The sequence below is a fragment of the Crocodylus porosus genome, unplaced genomic scaffold (assembly GCF_001723895.1).
Source record: "Crocodylus porosus isolate Cpor-Errol unplaced genomic scaffold, CroPor_comp1, whole genome shotgun sequence".
Taxonomy (NCBI): Eukaryota; Metazoa; Chordata; order Crocodylia; family Crocodylidae; genus Crocodylus; species Crocodylus porosus.
The window spans coordinates 53,337,225-53,343,066 of NW_017728907.1; positions in this window are offsets into that span (position 1 = coordinate 53,337,225).

Sequence of the window (5,842 nt, forward strand, 5' to 3'; positions counted from 1 at the left end):
ACACAGAACAAACAGTATAAGATATCTCTGATGCAATGCTCATCTTCCTAACACATTTCAAGGCCATGTTGCAAAAGATAGGTTTCACAGAGGACTTGGGTACTCTGCTCCTATAAGGAGGGGAGGTGTGTAGCAGGGCACTGAGGTGCCTGCTACTTGTGGAGCAGCAAGTAAGGAGCCCAGCTGTGGGCTGCCAGGGTAACCAGTGGGAATCAGCTGACCAGAAAGGGCAGGGCCTGGCTCCCATTTAAACCCAGGCTGAGGCCAGGCAGATAGATCCTTGCTAGTAGATGCAGAGGAAGGAGTTCTGCTGGACTGAATAAAGAGGAAAGGCTAGACTACAGGTACAGCTTCAAGACTGTGGGAAGGCTAGAACACTCCTGATGTGGTGGGACTAATGTTATAGCCAAGCAGCTTGAATTAATGTTGCAGCCTAGGGGCTTTAGCTTTCTGTTTACCACCAGTGGTTTGGGTGAGGCTTAGGAGTTGGAGGAGGCCTCGCAGGAGACCCATGGTGGCATAGGGACCCTGGTGCCAGAGAGAGCACAGCACTTTAGGGATGTGCAGACCCCAGCCCTACAGGTAAGGGGCCAGGCATAGCTATGGCCACCTGATGCCATCTGTGGGGTGTTTGAGACTTTAGGAGGAGAGTTGGGGTCAGGCATGGCTATGGCCACCTGAGCCCCAAGCCTGTGGAAGCTCTGAGGCAAAGGGGGCGGAAGTGAGAGAAGCACCAGGGCGAAGGGGGCAGTGGTGAGACTGGGATAGACCTAACAATGTCCAGTACATCAGCGAGGCTTGGGGTGTGGTAAAGGGGCAGTTGGAGCCACACATAGCCCATAAGGCTGGGATGCCCAGAACCCCATTATCAGAACAAGATTTGAGGTAGCAGGGAGAACTGTGACCAAGGGGACAAAAGGCAGCCTCCCTTTTAACACTTACAAGATCAAGCCATGGCGGGTGAAAATGAGGTTGCTTTAATGCAAACCTAGCACAGTAGGGGGTACTAGGGGAGATCACGGCCACCCCAGGACCTCACTCGGTGACAATAGGGATGATAGTTTCTTAAAACATATTTTCAGAAGTTTTTTTAACATCACATAACAAAAGTATTTTCCCCAACCCTGTTCTTAGCTGAGCTCTCTTGGCTCTAATTTTCTGGGAAAGCTGCCACTTGGACTGGAACATCTCAGTTCAAACAGTAAAAGGTTGGCAAGGTGATAAGCAACTGAAAACAAGCTCTTATTACGGGAATGTAATAGGGCGGTCTGACCCACTTGTGGTAGAGGCCTAGCTCTGGTGATTAGTGTTTTTAACTGTCTGCATTGGTGAATGGCTAGAGAGAGAGAGCATGGAGCAGGAGCTGGAAGGAAGTAGTCCACAAACAGAAGAGGGGCTGAAACCCAGCTAAACAGTCCTCTAATCTCATCATGTCTCTCAAGAAACCAGCTATCTAACTCCTAGTTTCCGTAAGGCACCAAGCTTTGCAATGGACTCAGATGCCTTTTGTGCCCCCAAATCTATACAGACTACATCATCACTGGACAGAATAAGATGGATTATAACACCTGAGGTTCATTCACTTGCAACTCCACCAATTACATGTATATCACCTGCTCATAGTGCACCTCTACATTGGGCACACTGGATGATCCCTACATTACAGAATGAGTGGACACCACTCATCAGCTGCAGAAAGACATGCAGGCCTGAGGCAGAACACATTACCCTCACTGGAGAGTCCATTGCTGTTCTCAGACAGCAAAATTATAAAAACTGATTTGAATAGTGAACTGAGGAACAGAGAAATTATCCACAGACTGGATTGTGTTAAGTATGGTTTAAACAGGGATTCTGGATTAAGTTTTTTGTGATGTCTTTGTTCCTATGGACATATTGCTTGCTTGTTTGCCTCTTGCAGCACTGCCCCTCCTCTATGCCAAGGAAGCTGGTGATATACATCTATACTGATTTCTACCCAGATATGGTCGAGGCCAGGGAAAGAACCCTTCTCTAAGGAGCCATTAGTTTTCATTGGTTAGTTTGATTGTGAGAGGAAAGGACAACAGAACCATCACCATTCCTGGATCTTACACCTGCACTTCCAGAAATGTAATACATCTTATCCAGTGCACTAAATGCCTGGTTGGAAAATATGCAGGAGAAACCAAACAACAACTGTGTACCAGAATGAATGTGCACTGCAAATCTATCAAAGACAAAAATACACCTACCTGTGGGTGCACACTTCTCACCAGATAACCACTCTCTCTCGAATCTCTCAGGTCTAATCCTCAAAGGGAATTTACAAAACACCTTTCGTAGGCAAGCCTATGAACTTCACTTCATAAATCTACTAGATACAAATGATCATGAATTAAATGTAGACATTGGATTTATGGCACCTTATAACCTGCCTGTCATCTGATAACCTCAGGTAACCTGTCTGCATTTTACCAGCTACATTTTATCACCTTCTCCCCCTTTTCACCCCCTGTTCCCCCACTGCCTTTTCACACCTATTGTCTCCTGTTCCATATGAACCTTACTGCATTTTCACTTTCACAGACCTGCATTTTGCAGTTTGGCTTCTGTTCTACCCAGGAAAGCACACAAACATCAACAGACTTTCCCTATGCCTGAAGAAGGGTGTTTGTGCACAAAAGCTTGCAATGAACAAGTTTTCCAACTACTTAGTTGGCCTAATAAAAGATATCACATTTACCCAAAGAACTCTAGTTGCATTTAAAGGCCTGGCAGACTGACCCGGGCCAATTAAAGCTGTGTTTTTCCATTTGAAGGGAAGGACTGACCAGCTCCTTGGCAAAGCCAGCCTGCAAGAGGTAGCAGGCTCACTAACCAGCTTACAGGGAAGTATCAAGCAATCTCACTAATAGATGTTGTTTCTAAACCCACATAAAATAGAGAGGGAAAGAACTAACCATATTTATTATTGCTGTTGTGTTATTACCTATGTTTCTTTGAGTTAGAAATTGGGGTGGAAATTTTACAAGGGCACTTTCTGTCGTGGCTATTTGGTCATCTGCTATAAGGTTATGGGCAAAGCCAGGAAGTATAAAAATGTGTGAAAACAAAAATGAAGCTTTAAAAGTAAACAAAGACACATAATCATGTAAAATATCACTTTCTGATTGTAAAAACTCCTCCTAAAAGGACAGAATTTAAATCACTGGTCTAACGGAAGTAAAAGAGAAGCCATTTAATAAGTTTAGTTGAAATTCAAAGTGAAATTTATAGGAAATGTTAATATTCTAGTTACTTTTTCACTCATATCCGGTAATCGCTATTTTGCCTGCTGTTTTCAGGTATTTCTCTTCAATCTTCTGTTGCACTCAGTGTAAACTCAAGCTGTGATAGAAAGTGATAGATCATTTTGAACTTATGAATATATGAATTCCTTTATCATGTTATATCAGCGTTTTAACATCAAATAATTTATTCATGTACAAGTGACTGCTTAATGGGTGCACCACGTAATTTAAACAGCCAGAATAGCACAGCAGATTGTCTGTCACGTTGCTATTCTTTACAGACGAGTAATTCATGAAATGGCTGCTCCATTCCAGTAACCACCCCATGGACGCAAAAATAACACTCTTAATAAAACTGTGTTCCAAGAAGAATAATGATAATAAAAACTGTTACACCTGACAAGCTTCTCACAGCCAAGTAGCTCAGATTGCTGTAGCTGTATTGTATCTCTCTAAGTGAGTCACTGTAATTAGGGATGTATTTGGTAGCTGTGTTGGTCTGAGACAAAAAGAAATGCAAAACTCTAGACATCTTGGTTCAGAGATGCTACCTTTTTGGAATTAAACTTCATTGCTGAACAACAAGAAAGATGTCTATAACTCCCTGCCTTTCTGCCACCCGACACCACCAGGGAGGGAATCCTGCCTGACCTGCACACCAAAAAGCAACTCACAAAGACACTCTCATGCACCCAGAGGGACAGACTTCTACCTTCCGCTTCCTCTGTGCAAAAATGAAGTTTATTTTCTACCTATAAGGACTTTTTACCATCTTTAATTTTCCCTGAGCCTGAGAGAGGCCGCAGGTGCCCAAAAGCTTGTAGAAAAAGTTTTATTTTTGTTGTGATCTCTTAGTTGTTCTAATAAAAGGCATCATCTCTGAACCAAGACTTCTAGAGTTTTGTATTTCTTCTTCACTGTAATTAGAATTGCATCTCTTTTAAAGATAGGGAAACCATAGCCCAGTGAAGTTAAGTTCCTCAGACCATATCCTGCAGCAATATATGGCAAGGTGAGTAACTAAGTTGTGATCTCTTATCCACTCCCAATCGTGTGTATAACTGAGTATAAAGGAACTCTGGCCATCAGGAAAAGAAAAAGAAATGTGAACAAATGTGCTAAGGACAATTATAGACTGGCTTGGTTTGAGCAGGTCATAAAAGTTAATGCTTTCTTCCCAGGGAACTAGATCAACACTAGCCAGAAGCACGTCTGCTGCCTGTCATTGGCTGGAAGTGAGAGACAGCGAGTAGACACCACATCCATCTTTTCTGCTCTCCCTCTAGGAACAAGGATCGATAAGTATTAAAGGGTGACATTTTCTCTGTTTGTTTAAACAGGCCTTTATTTCTGATATGCTAACCACTAACGCCATTTAAAAATAAAGTCTGATGCTGTGGCTGTCACATACCAAATACCACCGACACATCAACCTGCAGGTCCATCTTTAAATCACCAGTGTCAAGAAATCACCCCGTGTAATAAATCTTTCCATGACACATTACCTCATTGTTTCTCCATCCCCTTTCAGATTTAGACTGCAATGGAAATCTCTTCCACTTGACCCGAGCCTCAGAAATCCCCTGTTCCAGCTGGTGCTCTGCAAAGCAAAGAGAGGGGAGAGTCTGTTAGAGAGACGCCGTACAACATAAAGGGTTTTGAGTTGTATCATGTCAGAAAGTGTGTGTATATGCGTGTAAGGGAGGGATGAAAAATAATCTACAGTCCAATAGGTGGCAGGGTAGTCAAGCAGGATCCTGGGAGGCACAGGTATATCAGCAGAAACCCTAACAGCAACACATAGTCTAAGGTCATAGCTCTTGGGCAAATGATTCAACTTCATACTCACCCATTATCATTGCAAGTCTGCAGATAGGTAAACTGAGGCACAGTTGGGGAACATGACTTGCCTCAGGCTGTATAGCCAATCAGCAGATGGGATCAGCGGCATAGTTTTATGGCATAGTTTGCCATAAAAAAAAGTCCTTTTCTCTTGTTCTAAAAGCAGGTCTAGCAACTTGCATACTGAATAATTAGATTGTCCTCTCAAGCAAAATCATTCCACGGAGGCCTAGGAATTAGGATCAGCAATGATCCAAACATCTGCCCTAATTCCACCCGTTTGATCTAAGCTACTGATGAGAGGAGCTGAGAATTAATTTTGTATTTCTTGGAAGCTGGGTTGATATACAGTGCCCTATTAGTGCTGGGAGGAACGTTTGCCTTGACTTTGAGTTACCGCATTTTATCAACTTTTCTGGAAGACAATCATGCATCATTCACGCTGCTTCCCTGGTTCTAATTTGTTCCACGGGGAAGTATGTTACTCATACTCTTTTAGTGGTACAACTTATTTCCCACCTTGCAGGATAATGCATAACATCTCCCAAACATTTTTATGGAACTTATTTTTTTCCATTAACCTTTATTGTAGCCCACAGGAATATTTATGGCCAGAAACAATAGTGGGATGTTGTGAGTCTAGGGCAGTCTCTGAAGGCAAAATACTGCAGAGGGGGACATTAAGTATAACCAAAACGGTCCCTTGAAAATCAGTGTGAGTGCTGATG